The 19464-nt window shown below is 49.0% G+C and overlaps 1 protein-coding gene across 1 annotated transcript in view; it reads right to left on the reverse strand.

The window, feature by feature from the left end:
* The window catches only part of Pax5 (paired box 5), a 174809-nt gene that overhangs the window by 144183 nt on the left and 11162 nt on the right, over nucleotides 1-19464 (reverse strand). The window lies entirely within an intron of this gene.

Genomic DNA, 19464 nt, shown 5'->3' on the forward strand with positions numbered 1-19464 from the left:
ACCAATGAGCTCCTGTCAACAGAGAGAACTTCATTCCCCACTGTCAGCAAGGCCCAACACGCTGCTATGGCATTTATTTTAATTTCTCAACTCCGAGCCAAGACTATGCTTCGGGAAATCCAGGGAGAGCCCTGGCCCCGGCTGGCTGCCTGGGGGAGGAGGCTCTTGGCGTTGCAATGCTGAGCCCAGCATGAGGGTCCCTGGAGGAGAACGCAGCAATGACAGTTTGCAAATAAGCCTTGCTCTGCTCAGAGCTGGTGGAGTCTGCAAACATGCTAACAGACTGTCCTCTGGCCACAGGGAGCTGGGGAGAAGCCATAAATAACCAAGCCCTCTGGGAGGAGCCGGTGCTGAAGCCAGACGGAGGGCAGGGAGGGGGCTTTGGGCTACCCAACCTACCTTTCCTCACAAAGTGAAAGCCCACCTTCCAGCAGCCTTGCTTCCCACCTCCCAGATCCCCCAGTCTCTATTCCAAACAGCTGGCCCCTTGTCCCATCACAGTTCACTCCGTGAACCCCACCCCAGCGCACTCCCCATCTCCTCCCAGCTTTGTTATCTTTAAGAGCATTAAGGGTCTGCTCTTCCTTTTCCTTATATATTTATTCTCTTTTCCCTCCTCTCTTCCCTCTAAGGAATGTCACTCACTGGAATGTCACTCATGTGGACATTTTTTTTCTGTCTTATTCATTGCTTATTCATCCTCAGTATCCAAAACAATGCCTGGCACCCAGCAGGGGCATACTTGTAGATGAATGGAGGGAAAAGTAGAAATTTTATTGAAACAAACAAACAAAAAACAGGAACACAGGTAACAGCTGCTCCTTGGTAACCTCCTAAGAAACAATGACCAATCCTTTCCTAGGGACACCTGATGCTCACCTCCCTGGCCTGGCTTGGGAAGCCCTACTCACCACTGAGATCACAGTGCTAGACACCAAGTTGGGAGCCTGTAGATAGGCAAATGAGGCTCTGCCCTGGAAGCATTTAAGTGACAAAGGTGGTAAAGTCCAGGGTGCAAGCTCTGGCTCTGCCACTTGCCAGCTGTGTGGCCTTGCACTTCCCTCATCTCATCTGTGCAGTGGGGTCAATAAATCACACCAGACCTGCAGCACTAGTCAGAGCAAGCAAGCTGGTGGGCTCCAAGCAAGGCAGTACCCAGTGCACAGCAGGCATCTCACATCAGTGGCTGAGGACAAGAGAAAAACATTTGCCTAATTATAAAGGACAAGATGTATGAAGCTGCATGCCCAGCTAACCCGAATCCCTTGGTTCAAGCATGCATTTGTCTTTTGCAGGTGCTGTGACCCAAGCCATAGCCCTGTGAGGCAAGCCAGTCTCGGGCCTCGGAGACCTCAGTCTGTGGCCCAGAGACAAGGCCTAGAGATGGAGGTATAGTCCAAGCTTGGGAAGGTACTTCAGAGAGCCCCCAGCAGCCTGCAGTGAGAACCCAGAGTCTGAGAGGACCTGTCCAGTATGGGAGGGAAGAGGTTAGAGAAGGCTTCCTGGAGGAAGGAGACAGTATGACGAATGGTCAGAATTTGAATTTAGGGGCATGGGGCAGCAGGTAGAAGGGATTCCAGACAGGGATCAGATGTAGGTGGGGCTGCGCTCACTGCCTGAGGCCACCTGGGAGCCCAGAACCCATGCTGTAGGGTCTTATAGCTTTCAGACCCCACATGTAAATCAGCCATCCTCTGTGTCTCTCCAGCCAAGGGGAGTTAGAACATTTAGAGGGAGGGACAAGGGATGCTACCGAGCACAGTCCAGCATGGTCAAGAACTGCCCTGTACCCCACACATCTTTGTCAATTCAGATTGGCAAAAACTTTATACATATTGGAGCCATGAACCTAATTCTGTTTTACTTATGTCCACGGAAACTTCATGTTTTTATTTACACTGACTTTCCCAGAACACAACCACCACTCCATTTGAGGGAGGATTATGCTTTGCTTTGGCTGGAATTTTATCAGGACGTGTTCACAATTTCAGAAAATCAGTTTGCTGGTGGCAACACCACCAGAGGTATTTATATTGCCAAAAAACACAGCTGTCCACATTTGTAGCTGCTGAACTCATGGTGATTCAACTCATAAGTGCAAGCAACTAACTACTTTATTACGTCTCCTGGTGTAGTCACGCCTGAGCGTTTACATAATGAAATACATCGTTTCATTATGATTTTTATTTTTCTTTCCCCTTTTTGTTGCAGTTGGGGCGTTATATTGATTTTTTAAAATTATGTGTGCAGGTAGGTTGTATTTGCTCTAAATTTTATTTTAGGATAGCAAAGGAAGCACTATAAAATACTTGTTTTAAAGAGGGGAGGGACACTGGTTCAACAGGATTTTTTAAAAAGAATCTTTTGGTTTGGGGTGGGGGCTCATTGGGTTTGTTCTCATTGGTGGTGGTTTTGGTTTTTGGTGGTGCTAGGATCAAACCCAGGACCTCACACGTGAACATCCCCAGTTGTTAGGTTGACAATATTTAAAATCACTATAGTGGTGGATGTAGCTTGGTGGTAGGGCACTCAGCTGGCATGTGAGAGGCCTGGAATTCAAGCCCCAGCACCGAGAAAGGAAGGAGAAAAAGGAAAGCATAAGATCACTGTGTATGATTTCCAAGCCCTCTCCAGGGCTGCCACTAAGAATCATCCCAGATTAGGACCATCTTCCTAATCTGTCTGAAAAAGGGCTATCTCTGGGGAAAGAGTTTTCCAGACTCCCTTTTGAGGACTGTCTCCAAAAGCAACTGTAAAACAAACTTCCTTGACCATGAATGGTAAGAACTTGTTCCTAAAAGACCTGGAGCACCCTCCCCCTACCCTTTTGAGAAAACCATTTCCCAAATACTAGAATTATCTAGAACTAAGCCAAGAAGGGACCCCAGTTTCCACAGCAACTTCACCTTCCTGCTGGAGCCTTCACTCATCCAAGGCAAAGAGGAAAAGGCAAGGGAAGAAAAGACACCTTTAAAAAATAGCACACCTGCTGCTCTGCACACAGTGAGTTTTGGAGCTCTCAGAGCAAGGGTGGGGCATGGGGGGATAAGACCCAGGTCAAGGTGTGAGAACAGAGGAGGGTGTTGGGGTTCATGTTACTTCAGCCAACTAGCAGAGCAGTTCAGTGCAGAGGTTCTGCAAATCGACTGCTTGGGTTTCAATCCCAGCCTTTAACTTACTGGCTCTGTGACCTTGGACTGGATATTAAACCCATTATCTTTCCCATCTGCAAAAGGGAAACAGAAGCAGTACCTACACTTTTTGAAGCTGCTGTGAGCACAGTGCCTGTCACATCATGGACACTTCAATCTCACTGTCAGCCTTGGAAAGCTGAGAAGGGGGACAATTTTTTCCATTGGTAACACTGCAAGACCAGAGAGCAGGGAGCTGGGCACAGAGACCTCAGTCCTGGCTCCATCTTTGCTGTTGACCACTCACACTCAACTGGCCCTTGGAGACTGTCAATTCTAACTCCCTTATCTTATAGACAGGGATGCTGAGGCCCAAGGAGGGGAAGGAAATGGACAAGGTTCACACAGAAAACTTGTGTTGGATTCCCAGTCTAGACCCTTTCCACAATTTCTTGCTGCTTCTCAAATATGCTACTGTACATCAGTTTGTATAACTGTGAATGGGGGTGACTGTCACTGGATGGCACCAGGGATCACTGAGTACAACAACAAAGGTAAAAGATCTCAGCAAACCCGTATTAAAGTCTGCCAACTCAGGGAATTTCGGTCAATGCTCAGCCCATAGTGGAGCCTGACATATTTATCTCATACACCACATTATCATCTCTCATGAGCCAGGAAGTTCAGCAAGGGCAGGGACCTGTTACACCAAAGTACCTAACATATGGTTGGCTTTCAGTTGAAGTTTGTGGAGTTAGCAGTGAGTTATAATGAACTTGAAAACAAAACTGGAAAAGGATTAAAGAAAAAAAAAAAAGAGGAAAGGAGTCGGGTGTGGAGGTGCACACCTGTAATCCCAGTAGCTCTGGAGGCTGAGGCAGGAGGCTTATGAGTTCAAAGCCAGCCTCAGGAATTTAGCCAGGCCCTAAGCAACTCAGCAAGACCCTATCTGTAAATAAAATATAAAAAAAGGGCTGGGGATGTGGTTCAGTGGTTAAGCGCCCCTGAGTTTAATCCCCAGCACCAAAAAACAAAACAAAACTATCTGTAACCAGGGGAAAACAAGACCACAAAGAAGAAGTCCACACCCACACTCACTCCTTCCACATCTGCTCCGAGACCCAGGCTGGAATGAATGGGAGGTGGCCCCTGCCCCTGGAACCCCTGGTCTGATAGAGAATGCAATAGGAGCTTGTGGGGGCTCAGAGGCAGCCATTCTGAGGGCAGCCTTCTCTGTGGGGGTATGGAGGGAAGTGCCATGGCACAGAGCATGGCGATTCGAATGGGATAAAGGTGGAAGGAAGGCTATCTCTCCGGGGCACAGGGGCACATATGGCAGGGCTGAAGTCCAGGCCCAACTCCCCAAGCCACAGCATTCAAAGAAGGGGTGCTTTGTGCTTTTTGCTAATTTTCCATGGTGCAAGATAAAAAGCTAATGTCAGGTCATCGTTCAACAAGACCAGAAATCAACCCTGGCTGGAGAGCAGAGGAAAGAAGGAGTGGCAGGCGCACACTAGCCAGGCCAACAGCAAGCAAGGAATTCAACGAATTCCCATCGCAATTCTGCACCGTGTGCCCATCACTCATCCCGAAACTCGGACCCAGGCGGCCGAACAGGCCCTCTTCTCGCCAGCCAGGCTCGGGTCTGACACTTGCTCTGTCCCAGCCCCCGCCCCCCGCGCCCCTGGCCTCGGTGCGTATCATCTGCTCGGCTGCCCAGCTCCCGGCTGCTGCCGCGCCCGCGCCCCCCGGGGCCCCGGAAAGCTGGCATCCGTTGTTACCATAACAAACTCAATTGTTCTCAGCAGGGCCCCGGCAAATAAAGTCATTCATTACGGGCCTCTCCCGGCCGCCGTGGGCTGCGCGGCAATCAGCGGGCCGCGGGCTGCCCCCTCGCGGGCCGAGACACGCGCCAGCGCCATTACCTGCCGGGGCCGGCCCGCGGCGCCGCGGCCGCCACGCTGCGCCCCGAGGCCCAGCCGCGGCCGCACTGGCGGGGGGAGCGCCCGGCCGCCGATTAGTTTTATCTCGGAACGTCAATTGACTTATACTGATTGGCTTCCTGCCGCCAAATGTCAATTAAATTGCAAATGCTCGGCGGAGGCCCGGCGCGGGCGGGCGGCCTCCTTCCCGAGGGCGCCCGCCCGCGCTGCCTTCTTTTGCGCCCGGTTCGGCAGCGGTTGAATTGATTTTCCTTCCACATCGCACAGGAAAATCCAGATCCCTCCTAGGAGGCGTTCGCCCTCTTCCCGGGGGAGGCGGCGCCCCAGAGCACCCGGACGGCGGGCCGCGGAGGAGCATCTCATCTCCCCCCGGGCCGCCGCTTCTCCGTGCAAGGTGGAACCGCGGAATCCCCGACATTCCTCAAAGGTTTTGAGAGGTGACTCTTGTGACCTTGAATGATTCCCTTCCCGCTCAGCTCCTGCCCGGCTTTTCTCACCTGCCAAGGAGAGACTTAAAGAAGGTGGTGGCTGGGGCTCCGTCCACCAGAGTCCAAAGTCTGGGTGCACTGGGGGGCAAGGACTGGCAGAATCTACAATTTTCTCCGGGTGCAGGGTCATGTATGGCATGATCTGATCTCCACGACCCTCTGAAGCAGACTAGGACCACCGGCATTTACAGAGACTTGGGGCACAAGTTAGGCGAGTTGCCCAAGAGCTCACAGAGGATGATGGCCAGTTAGGTTTCAGACTGGGCAGCCCTTTTTCAGAAGCCTGTGGTTTAATTATGCAGACTCAGGAAAACCGCTGTGAGGAAATAAGAATGGGGGAGGGAAAAGTCCCCAACCTAGACTTAGACACCTGCCACCGCATAGAGCAGAGCCAGGTATATTACATCTGATGTGGAAGATCATCATGCTGGCTTCACACACCTGACAGCTGACCCTTGGAAAAGTTAGGGAATTTGTCCAAGGTCACAGGGCAGGTACATGAGATGAACTACAGTGATATTCTCCTGGACACTCAGAGCTTTACAGTTTGAGACAAGACTTTGAGGAAGTCATTCTGCTCTCTTTTGCCAATAAGAATGCTGAGGCCTAAAATGGGTTGCCCAAGATCACCAGCAAAGGAGAGGTGGGCCAGGACTAACGGACTTTGCGCCTCCGAGTCCAGTGCTCCAAGCCCCATCTCAAAGAGGCCTTGAACAGAGTCAGGCACAAACTCTGCTCTTAGGCCTCTCTTCTGCAGGAAGCTAAGAGGAAGACACAGGTTATAAATGGATTCAAGCTGGAAGATGCTCAGAGCCGAAGGGAAGAGCATTTGCTAGAGGACTCCAGAGAGGTTTCCTCCATTGTCTCCCATAAACCTTCCCCTCTGCCTCTTCTGTCTGCCTCCTTAAGGTTGTCTCTGGAGAAAGAGGTACGCAGGTTCTTAACTGATAAAATGTGCCAGCGTTTAAAAGATACAAACCTGACCAATCGTCCTTTTCAGAAAAGAGATGTTCGCTGAACAAAAGTACCATTCAAAAGTGCCGAATGGCGTTTGTGTCTCAGACAGAAAGGAAGCGAAGAGAGAGAAGATGGAGGAGGAGGGCGGGGGAGCAGCAGCGAGGAGGGAGGAGAGAGGACCGGGAGCTGGAAGGGTTGTCCAGGCTCAGTGCATCCAAACCAAGGCTCAGAAAAGGCAGGAACTCAACTGAGATCACACAGTGAAGCAAAACTGAACGGGGAGGAGAAACCCAGACTTCTTACCTACCTCCTTGAGCTTGAATTATTTGAGTTTCTGAGGCATAAGGCTAAAATTCTGTCAGTAGAAAATCTGGTTGTTACTTTTTTTTCCCTTCAATCCTAGCCTATCATTGGGTTTCATATTAATTATTAATTAATTATTACTAATTATATATAATATTGCTATGTTACAAAGCAAAATAAATAGAATAACTATTTTTTTAGAAAAAGAGAAAATGAAAAAGCTGAGGATTTAGAAGTTTCTTGACTAGGTCGTCTTGAAGAATCTTTATTCAGTATAAAAATACTTTACTCTGATAATAGAAAAAATACTAGTTGATATTTCCAAAACTTGCTGTGCTGGTCAAAATATCATAGGTAATATTTTTTAGTTATCAGAAAAAGTAGAAATTATTATCCTTTTTTGACAGATAAGGAAAACAAAGGTCATAGAAGTTAAGGCACTTCACTGCCATAGTGCACACAGCTCCTAAGAGGACCAGCTGGGCTTGAACACCTGCTGCCCACTGTGCCTACCAGGCTATCATCAGCTTGAGGGTGTGGCAGGGGAGTGTACACAGCAGCATTGAGGGAACTTCAGAAATGGGCTACCTGAATAATAAAACAGGCCCGAGCCAAGTCCTCCTGGGTTCAACCGCTCAATGCAGAACCGAAAAAAGTGGAATTGAAGGCACATGCTAGAGAGAGCTTAGGACACTCCCAGGGACACTCAGCAACACAGCAGCACAATCCTGTGTGACACTCTTGTGAAAGGCAGACCAGAATGGCAGGTAAGGATACTCTGGAGCCAACTATCCAGGTACCAATCCCAACACTGACACTGCTGAGCTGGGTGACCTTAGGCAATTTCCTTGATCTCTGTGAATCTCTACAAAATGGGGATAATAGAGTATCCACTTGGTACAGTGGTTGTATTAACTGTGTTAATAATTTAAATACATACACTCAACACTCAATAAGTGCTAGTCATTATAGTTGTATTGCACTTCCTTTTCGGGGCCATGATTACACACACATGGAGCATATGCTTAAGTAAGGCAGGCCAGAAGAGGACCACAGGTGCCACATTTTTACCTGTGCACATTCATATGTCTGTATGTGCATGTACATACATGTGTGTATTAGACCTGATAGAACTCCCTCCCTCTAAAATGAACATCACAAGGTCCTTCTTATGAGATCTGATAGCAATGACTGGAAGATGGAGGATTTGGGGTCAGGCAGGAGAGGGAGCACATTTGCGGTGTAGGACTCTGGGTACTGCTCTGTAGGCTGCACCCACTAACCAGATGTGCACAAAGTCCATCCCCCCCCCCCCCCGCCACATTCAGTACATATTTTATGACTTGCCTCAGGCCCTCATTTGGGCATTAAGGTGACAAGGGTTTCATATACACTTCAGGAGAAATAGAAGAGTGACCAGTGTTTTGATTAGCAGGTCCCATGTGACTGGGACAGGGATGGCAGGGGAGCTAACATGCTCTCCCCAGTGAGGGCTAACAGATGGGGGACGGCACCTACCAATGGTTAGGAGGGCACTTCAGGAAGCCTTTACTTTGGAAATGACATTTAAGCTAGATCCTGAGGTTCTGGAATGTCTTCTGGGTACATGGGGAGCAGGGCATGGGGAGGACAGTTTTCCAGGCTACACAAACAGCATTGTAATAAAAGGCAACCCTTAAAAAAAAAAAAAAAAAAGGTAACTTTTTCTGGGCTCTTCTCACACCTCGGGGACTTTCTGAGTACTTTATGTACACGACTTCATTGAATTTCATTAACAATTCAATCACAGGCATAATTGGTGCCTTTTTATATATATGGAGAAACTGAGGATCAGAGGTGAAAATAACTTGCCCAGAGTGACGAATGGTGGAATCAACTAGAACTCTGGTTGTCTGACTCTACAACCCACATATGTAACTCATGGGATGGAAGCAGGATGGAGCATGTGGTGCTGAAGGAAAGAAGTTCAGCTTGATAGGAGTGAGCATGAAAAGAAGAGAGTGGAGAAGGTGGGTCTCAGGGGACCCGCAGATGCCTGATCACAGAAGGCCTGTTAAAAAGATGGCTTCTGAGAACACTGGGCAGATACGAAGGGCTAAAATTCTTCAGGCAAGTCATTGATCTGAACCTTATTCCGTCTGCTGGTGCACAACTATAATCCAAGCTACTAGGGAGGCTGGGACAAGAGAATTGAAAGTTCAGGGCCATTTTAGGCAACTTAGTGCAATCCTGTCTAAAAAAAAGAAAAAAAAATTAAAGGACTGGGGATGTAGCTCAGTGATAGAATGCCCCTGAGTGCAATCCCCAGTACTGGACGCCCTGGACATATTCCAGGAGAGCCACTGAGGCCACTGTACGTACACGTGGAGGACAGACTCAAGCAGACACCTGCCAGAAGGCTTTTTTTCTGTGGTCACAGGCAGAGGCACAAACTTTCTAAATGGTGAGGATGGTGGAACCCCTGCCTCTGACTTCCTTAAATTACAGGGGAAATAACTACTCCTTCCCCTCCTACGGCACCAAAAAAAAACACTTCAATTTTGATTTTATATAAAATTCTGAGAAGGAGATACTATTAAAATCCACACAGGTGGGAAATGACCTGCCCAAGGTCACACAGCTAAAAAGAAAGATCCAGACTCTAACTCCAACTCCAGGACCCTCTCTGGTACACCACAGAATGTCAGAGCCCAAGAGACCCTAACAAATCATTTCTTCAAATCTCCATGATTAAGCGTGAAGAAAATAAGGCCCGGAGAGAAGTGACTTGCCCAAGGTCACACCTTTTAGGAAATAAAGGCTTACAGTAGAACCAAGGACTCCCAGAAGTTCTTGTTAGGACATGGGGGCCATGGAGGTAAAGAACCAGATTAATCCCCAACAGTGATGGTCCAGCCTCCCCCTCCCCAACTGAATGCTGGCAGAGAAGTGAGACTCAGGCAAATGGTCAGCCTGCCTGGGCATCCTGGCTCCAGCTCTGTTAAAGAATTCAGACCTCCCAAATGGCCAGTTCACACTGCCCTCTTACCCCTCTTGTCCCTAACCCTGGGCAGCAACTAAGCTGTCCTGGGTCAATGGTGCCACCTGGTGGCAGGTTCTGGGAAGTACCTTACCCCTGCCTTGCTTTTAATCCTTTCTCATCCCTCCAAGGGCCCGCCTTTCTCTTTGTCTGCTCACAGCTCAGCTGGTTTCACTGCCAGCACTCTTCTAACACACACCATCCCCTTTATCTTTCTTATATCCTTCTCCCTCTTAATTCTTCTCAACTACATCAGGACATTCCCTTTTTCTCCCTCTCCCCCATTTTATTCCATCCATGATAAAATGACCCAAGAAAGGACTAACGTAAATGAAAACTGGAAATTTCAAAGTGAATTCAGACACATGCTCACGCACACACATAGCCTACACACACATGCATGAGTCACCAACCACCAGTGTTCCAGAAATACCCAGAAGCCCCGTGCAATCAAACAGAATCTTCCCTTCTTGTCTGCCCTTCAGACCTGCTTGTCCTCAAAGGCCAGGCATGGAGATAAATACCAAATCCACTTCCTTATTTTTGTTTTTTCTTATTTTATTCACAATGAATATCATTGCTGTCCCTCTGCCACACCTGTGCCACTGAAAATATGCCCGGGTGGGGTCTGCAGGTGAATGCAGAGCTGAGAAGGGTAGGGAGATGAGGTTGGGTTCAAAAGTGCCCAGTGCCCAGCTCTGAGGGAGCACTAGATAGCTGCTGTTGACACAGAAGAAAGCATGCTGGGGGGAGATCAGACCTGGCATTCTGCAAGGACCCTCAGCAGTTGTGCCTTCCTGTAGGAGCTCAACCCGAGACAAGAGCAAGACACATCACATATCCCACTCTGCTAGAAGGGGTTTTCCAAAGCCCAATGTGTCTTTCCACTCCCTCCCCAAATCAAAGATCTGCCATGGTTCCCACTGCCTCAGGAGCTCAGAATGGGAGGAGTAGATGGCACCTTTCTTATCATGGAAACCACTTAACTGCTCTCCCTATCTGTACAGTGATGACCAGCAAGTTCAGAGTTTGCAGCACCTTGGAGCAGAAGTTCTCAAAGTGTATCCAGGGACCCTCAGGGGGTTGCCAAGACCCTTCAGGAGGGTTGTGAGGTCAGATCTTTTCATCATAATGCCATAATGTTATCTGCCTTCATTCTAGCTATTTCACAAGTCCAAAGTGGTGTTGTCCTGAGTCTAAGATGTGTAGCATTGTGACAAGAGAAATAAAAGCAGCTTGAGAGGCTGGGGTTATGGCTCAGTGGTAGAGCACTTGCCTAGCATATGTGAGGTACTGAGTTTGATTCTCAGTACCACCTAAAAATAAAAGGTCTGTCAACAACTATATATATATATATATATGTATATATATATATATATATAGTTGTTGACAGACCTTTTATTATATATATATATATATATATATATATATATATATATATATATACAGCTTGAGAATCCTGCTGCCTTCTGTTAAGCCAGACAGCAAAGAGATCTGCACACTTATAAACCTTCATGACTCTTACTAAATATTTGGTTGAAAAAGTTCTTATTTCAAGAATACTATTTATGCTACTTGTACTAATAGATACTTGTTTTAATAAATTAATAAGTAAATATTTCAAAATGGTATCCATTTTAATGAACCCACATACACTATAGCTTCTTGGGTTCAGTCCTCAATTTTTAAAAGTTTAAAGATGTCCCAAGACCAAAAGTTAGAGAATTGCCGGTCCCATGCCCCCAGGGCTGTCCAGAACACCCATGCCAGTTGGGCTGGGTGGGGGAGGGGCCAGGGCAAAGCAGGTGTGTAAACAGGGGTGGGGGGCAGGGGGTTCAGCGGCCTTGGCTCTCACGGCAGACTCTCACTCACTGAATCAAAGTGAAACTCAGGGACCCAGGAGCTAGGAGGAACTGAAACCTGTCCCTCACCCATAGGACAGGCCCTAGAGCACTAGGGAAAGGCCCACAGAGCCCCTCAGTTAACCCCCTAAACTCTTCCTTCATCCAGGAGGCCTCTGGCACTTGTTTACCTAGATCCCAGCTGAGGTACTCACAGCTCAAGACAAGACAAGGGAAAATGGCTGGCTAGGCTGGGGGTCCTTTGCATCCTTGCCACTAACTGCTACCTACATGCCCTTAGGTGAAGCCCAAGCCCTCTACCCCTGAACTATCCTCTCTAGAGAGTATGAAGCTATTAATCTCAGCCCCACTGTTCTTGGCTCTGCCTAAGTGGCTGTTTTCCTTACCCACCTACCTTGAGCCTTGGAGCCCATCTGCCCAATTTGCTGACTACACAAATGCATGCGAACACCAGGCCAGTCATGGGCTTCAGCTGCCATAGACTGGATGGAAACTTTTTTTTTTTTTTTGGTACTAGGGATTGAATCCAGGGGCGCTTAACCATTGAACCACATCCCTGGCCTTTATTTTTTTTTTTTTTAAATTCATGCTGAGACAGGGTCTCACTAAGTTGCTGAGGCTGGCTTTGAACTTGCCATCCTCCTGCCTCAGCCTCCTGAGCTGCTGGGATTAGAGGCATGTCCCACAGCACCAGGCTTGGAAACCTTTTCTTCAGGGTCTGTGCTAGGATTCCAGAATCTCAACGGCCTTCCAGCACAGAGAAGCAACACAAGTGCTATGAGCAGGTGGCATGGAGCAGTCTGAGGGCTGCAGGCCCACCAGCCCCAGAGGGCAGTTGCCACCCAGTGGAGCCAGATTGATCTCCCTACCAACGGTCAACATGCACACATGAAAGCTCCTGATTTTGAAGTGTAGGTGACAAATTCAAAAGTGTAAATCCAGAGCAAGCCAACTAAAGTCTAACAACCAGCCTGGCCATTGCCACCTGATTCTGAGCAATACCCTCTTAGCAAAGACCTTGGTCCAGGCCCCCAGACTTGACAGGGAACTTGGGGAAAGGTCCCCCCACACGAGGGTACATCCAGGAGACTCTTCATACAGGACTAGAGTGGGGACCTACCCTAGGAAGCCCCAACAGAGACCAAGACAAAACAGTGATAACCTCTTTCCTACCCCCAAAAGCCACTGTGAAAAAGGGGATACCCCTGTGTCTGCTGAACTTGCTGGCTTGATGAATGAGTGGGCCTAGAAGGGTGTGAAGGACTGAAGGCCAGACCCTGACCATCTCTCCAGGGGAGTGGACAACCAACAGCCCACCCTCAAGGAGGGCATTCCAGATGGAGGGTCCTGCATGGGCAATGCCACCAAGAACACACAGGGAATGCATGCACAGAGGGATGAGAGGAGGAATGGGAGGCCACAGTGGCAAGGTCAGGGCTCATGGCCAAGAGCCCTGGAATCAGTGGGCCAGGCCCCCTGCCACCCGCCCAAGGTGATACACTCATGGGGAGGGGCACGGTGGCTTTCAAAAGTGGGGATGGCAGATGGCAAAAGGAACAGACAAAAGGAAGGAAGAAGAGAGCTGAGGTTTGTCACATTGAAAGGCGGAAAATACCAAGGAGTCTCTGAGGAGGAGATTCTCCCTCTGGGTTTTCTTGGCCTTACTGTCTGATCCAGAGACCCTCCTCCTTCCCAGTGTATTTTCCCATCTGAATAATAACTGGAGGAAGATGTCCTACACGCAGAGATCCCAAGAACTGCCCAGATGCCCAGCCTGCCTAGGCCCAGTGGCCCTCCTTCCCCCTGCACCCTGGAGCCCTCCACCATTTTGTGCATCCAGTGCCTCTTTTCATGTAAAACAGAGGCTTGGCCCTTTTATTCCTCTGGAAGGGGGCTGGAAGACTAGGAAGCCTGAAGCAAAAGGAAGAAAAGGAAAGTGATGGGGCCCTTGGTTTTGTAGCTGACACCTGGGGGCACTGTTGCTCAGCCTAGATGTCCCCGGGTCTCCCCAGCTTCTCCACACCCAGTTCCTTCAGTGCCCAGGTCCAGACTGTTATAAACAGGAAGTTGGTGGCGGGCAAATCAGTTAGTTTCAGCTGCCAAACAGAATTGTGGCCAGAGCCTGCTATCCTCAGCCAAATATGCCCTCCCATCTTCAAGCCCCCAGTAGCCATTTATTAAGCCCTTATCGCCACCAGGCCCTGAATTAAACCCTCTGTGGCAGCCACTTGCTTTTATCCTCAAGATAATCCCCAAGACTTGTGTCACCTCTCTCTTCCAGATGCCAAAATGGAACTCTGAGAGATGACCTCACCTACCACAGGAAGTCCTCAGGCCATTCCATCCCTGAGCCTGTGTCCTCATCTCAACATCTTTTGGGTGACTCTCTGAAGAGGACAGAGGTGTGGAATCTTGGGGACACAAAAGCTGCTTGTAACTCCTGTCTCCAGAATCCGGAGCTTTGCCGCACACCCGTTCCCTCTGTGAAATCTGAGAAGGGTTTGGCCACTATCAACTCTAGTCTTCCGCCCCTCCCCGACTCTCACCCCCAGTACAGAGGAAGCCAACGAGGTCTGTATGTCCAGGAGAGGGAAAGGGTCTTAGGAAGGAGAAAAGACAAGTGCCTGCCCATGGTCAGACTGAGCACCCCAAACACTGTCCCTCCCCACGATGGCTCCCTTGGAGGTCTGCTGGGCAGGGCTAAGCTGGGGTCCCCCAGCCTGAAAGAGACAGAGAGAAGGGAGTTGGAAAGAAAGAGACAAAACAAGAGGAAATATGAAGAGAGAGAAAAAGAGAGAAGAGGAGGAATGTGCACATGGCGGGGGTGAGGGTGTGGGTGGTGGGGTTCAATAAACAGAATACAGTCAGATCACAGAATGAGAAGTACCCCAACAAAAGACACGGGAGAAACACAAGAACAGAGGAGACAGGTAGCCCGAGAAAGAGGGACGCAGAAAGGACTGACGGGAGCCCCCAGCCAAATGCCCCCAAACTTCCCCCATGGTGATCTCATTGGACTTGGCTTCTTTCTAGAGAATTGGTTACTTCTGAGTTCTGGCTGCCCTTCTGTGCCCTCCTGAGACAGAGGGCAGTCTCTGTCCAGAAGGCTGGAAATCCCACTTGCAACATACCCCTACCACCCCACAGAAGCTTCTGGCCCCCACAATCCACGCTGGTGCTGGATGGGTCAGCTCTCTGAGCTGGTGAAAGGGATTCTCACTCCACTGACCTTGGTGTGTTCAGAGCCTTTCAAGTTCTGGGGGAGGAGGAGAAAGGAGGTCCAGAGGACCTGAATGGGGGCCCTGAGACAGGCGGAAGGAGGCCTCATCAGAGATCAAAGGCCCAGGAAGCAGCAGAGGGTCTAAGGCTGCCCTTTCACCCATGGCCGCTATTCACAGGCCTGCCTGCTCTGCCAAGCCCAGCCCCACTACCACTTCTCTGGCCTTCCGGAGAGGGAGGGACCTCCTCCTCCGGCCTAAGCCCCAGCCAGGCGGGATTCCTGAGGCCAGGGCCCCCACTGCCTCCGTGAAAGCTCTCAGCTCAGACCAACCAAGAGATGAGGACGCCCCCCTCCCCTGGGTGGAACACCAGGCTGACCCTCAGCACTTCCTGCAAGCCTCCTGAGCATCTCTGTGAGCCAGGCCTATCCTGGGGACTGGGGTGGGCACAGAAATACGTGACATGGGCCCCTGCTGAGTCACAGCCACAGGCACAGAAGACTCAAAGCCAGAGACAGAAGGGAAACAAATGGGAAAAACCACTCAGACACAAGCACAGTTGACAGAAGCAGGCTGTCGCAGGCCCCAAAAGTCACAGCGTCCAAACCAAGAGGCCTTCTTTGACTCTTTTGCCTCTCATGTGGTCAGCCCCTGCTCATACACCCAGTGACAGGGAACTCACCACCTTTTCACGATAACACTCCCATCCTTGGCTCAGCCTGGCTGTGATCCAAAAGCTCTGAGTGTCTCTCAGCCGTCTTCTACCTCCCTTAGTTTCCTCTAACCATCCCGCTCTGCCTTCAGAGGTCACAGGGACCTAATAGTATGTTTCCTCAGTCACCGAACAATTTGTGTGAGACAGATACTGGGCCACATCCCCAACTCTGGTCTTGGACGCATCCTGGGAAAAAAACCTAGAACTTCTAGTCTGAACTGACCCCTGTCAATCTGCTAACCTAATGACGTTCTAACTTGTTTTCACTACAGAACTCTTCACTCAAGCAGGGCTCTCTGTGGATTCCCCATGATTGAGGAGGCTGGAGCTCCCATTCACCCTCTTCGCTAATTCTGAGCCCTCTAAAGGCATGTGACTACTCCATTCCACCAAGGAGCATTTACTGAGTACCTATTATGTGTTCAGTGTTGTCCAGTACAATAGCCATTAGCTATTTGAGCACTTGAAATGTGTCCAGTACAACTGAGGGACTAAATTCTTTCATATTATTTAATTTTAATTACTTTCCATTTTAAAACAGAAGCCATGTAAAATATTTTCCCCACTAAACACAACTTTAGTGTTTTGATAGGACTTACTATATTTAACTTTCACTGTCAAGTGTTTAGCATCTAAATCGTAATATGTTTTAAGTGTAAAATACATACCCTATTTCAAAGACCTAGCACAAAATAAAAGGGAAACCCTGTCGTATTATTTTTAATCTCATTACACGTTAAAATGATAATATTTGGGATATATTGGACTAGATAAAATACATTATTAAAATTAATTCCACTCATTTGTTTTTACTGTTTTTATGTGGTCCCTAGATATTTTTAAATTACATGTATGACTTGCTCTCTATTTCTAGTAGTTGATGCTGAGCTAATCACTTTCATATCTACCCTGATATCCAAAACATCCAGCACAGTGCATGTTCCTTGAGTCTCTAAACCATCAAAACAATCTCTCCACTGCTTCCAGACTAAAAGTTCAGGGACTGAGGTCATACCAGAGCCCCAGGCTCTCTTGCCCCCTCCCTCCCTTTCCAAGTCCTGCCCCATCTTGGCACAGATTGGAATACTCTCTCCTCCCTCTACCCAGCCCTCTGATGACACCTCCTAAGAGGAGTCTTTCTAGATCCTTGTGATCAAAATCAGCCCCTCTCTGCCTTGCTCTGCCTCTCTGGTATCACCTCACACACATTAGAGAGAATTTGGATTTTCAGTCATGACTGCCAGCTCACCTTCTGTGGTTGAACCCTATTCCCTCCCACCCCAACCCTGAGATCTGGGAAGGATCACAGCCCCAGGATATGACCACAGAGTAAAACCCAAATCTGGTTGGAGGTGACTATACACCACGGGCTGAGTGACTCCACCTTGCAAAGCCTCAGTCATCTCAGTCTGAGAAATGGGGAAGCACTCTGCTATCTTCCTCTTGGCTCTCTACTGCCTCTCGGTCTCCCCTAACACTCTTCTCTCAAGCTGCTGAGGGCTCCTGAGAAAACATGGACCCATCCTGGAAGCCAGTACTCACAAAGCCATGGCCTGCACCCTACCTAGGACAGCACCTGGGGTGCCTAGCTGCTTCCCTGTTTCCCCAGTGGCTGGTTCTTACTTTCTCTGCTCTCTTCAAACTCCCCACCTCTGGGTCTCACCTTGCTACACTCTTGGTAGCATCCAACCTGCCAATGGTATCCTTTTGTCTTTTTTTTTTTTTTTTTTTTTTGGTGGGATTAAATCCAAGGGTACTCTACCATCAACATCCCCAGCATTTTTTTTTTTTTTTTTTTGAGACAGAGTCTCTAAGTTGTCCAGGCTGGCCTAACACTTGCAATCCTCTGCCTCAGCCTCCTGAGGAGCTAGGATTACAGGCTGCACCACTGCACCTAGCCACCCACTTCTGCTTTAACTCTTCCCCCTTACACCATTCCTAGGCTCTGCCTGGCCCAGGCCAAGGAACAAAGTTTTGCCAGACAATTCCAGAGAATGTCTACAGCTCCGAGGCTCCACCCAACTCCCCAGTCCACACCAGCTATGTGGCTTTGACACTGTGAGGGAGCTCCCTGGGGCCCTAGTTACTTCTTATAATAAAATGGGGGATTTTTGCCTTTTCATCCTCCCCTGGAACCTATGCAGGGATCCCGGGAGGTACAAGGGAAAGATGGGAAAGGACAGGGGGAGATCCCTTGCAGCACTCCCCCAGACACTTTCCTGGTGTGAAGCAGAGTATTTCTGCCCACCTCTCTGCTCAACCATCTATCCTTCTCGGTGAGGCACAGCAAGAATGAGGGGAAGGTTTTGGTTACTGCTTGGGTTCCTCACTTTTCCCAATTCTCTAAGCTTCCAGGACCCTCAAATTATTCTCTCGTAGCTCATAGACCACAGGCTGGCCTTCCTCCAAAATCTTCCTGGGGATCAGGACTCTACGATAAATTTCAGAATTTAAGGACTGCAAATACAATCTTGAATCTGATTCTTGATATTCTTGAATAGCAGCCAGCAAGGACCACTAAGTCTGCTTGCATACGGAGTACTCACTAGCTCCCTGTTATTCCCTGTAATCCCTAGACCGCTTTTATATGTACAAAGTGCTTTCTTACACTGAGCTGAAATTGCCTCTGCATCTGCCACACACTGGCCTGTGAGGCCACAAAACAAAGTCTCTTTCCTCTCTGTTTCCACATCAGCCCTTTAAATGTTTCCAGGCAATAATCCAGTCCTGCTTGTTCTGTTCTTTTTTGTGCCAAACATCTCTAGGGCCTTGAGGTATTCCTTGGGTGCCATACCCAGATCCCTCTCCACCCAGGCTATGCTCATCTGTCATTGCCCCTCTAAAGATCAATGTCGCAAATGGGCCACAGTCCTCAGAGAATGATCTGACCAGTATAGAGTAGTCGAGACTAATACTACCCACTTTCTGACCACTCTACACTATTTTAAGCAGCTTGAGAGACCAAACAGAGACCTGATTAGAGACCGTTAGCCAACATAATTCTCAAACTCGGTAAAGCAATCTCCCCAAATCAGGACCTGTCTGTTAGTAAACTGGAATTTTTTCCTTCTCCTAAAATCTCTGCCTGGACCCCCAACTTCAAGGAAGTCTCCTACCCTCCAACCCTTCACCATGATCAAACACAGCCAGGCCCCAGCTGCTGCGAGTCTGGGTGACAGTGGAAGAAAAGATGATACCATCAACCCCATAAACCAACAGAGATGGCAGCCCCACTGCCTCCCGCAGCAGCCAGCACAGCAACCCGCCGAGTTAAAGACTTCTGACATCTGCTTGGGAGTGTCTGGAGCAGGAGAAAGAGGTGAGGCAGGTGCCACAGGCCATGAATCATCCCCACATGCCCCACAGCTGCAGACAGAGGCCACAGGCCCGGCTCTACACTGCCTGGGGCACACAGACCACAAGCCAATCCACCGCTGGGCTGACTCAATTTTCTAGTTACAGATCTTAAGTACTTAGGCATGTGCTCCCGAGAACATACATCCCTTACATGGCGCTGAGAAAGGGAATTGTGTGGAGGAACAGAATAATTGAATCAAGATTTCTGTCACGCTGCTCTCAGGCCCTAGACCACAGCCTTTTTTTTTTCTTTCCTGACTAAGGTTTTACAAATTCCCAGGGGATCGTTTCAAACCGATTAATGTCAGCCAGTGCTGGCAGCCCATCCAGTGGAAGGAGATGAGGGTTAAGGTGGGCCCGTATCCAGCACGGAGACGGCCGGTTCCAGAGGCCCAAGAACACTGAGGGTTTGAGGAAAAACCAACCGGGAAGATTGTCATCTTTGTAATCCATGTGAGACCCCTGCACTCC

This window comes from Ictidomys tridecemlineatus, chromosome 4 (assembly GCF_052094955.1).
Source record: "Ictidomys tridecemlineatus isolate mIctTri1 chromosome 4, mIctTri1.hap1, whole genome shotgun sequence".
NCBI classification, from domain to species: domain Eukaryota; kingdom Metazoa; phylum Chordata; class Mammalia; order Rodentia; family Sciuridae; genus Ictidomys; species Ictidomys tridecemlineatus.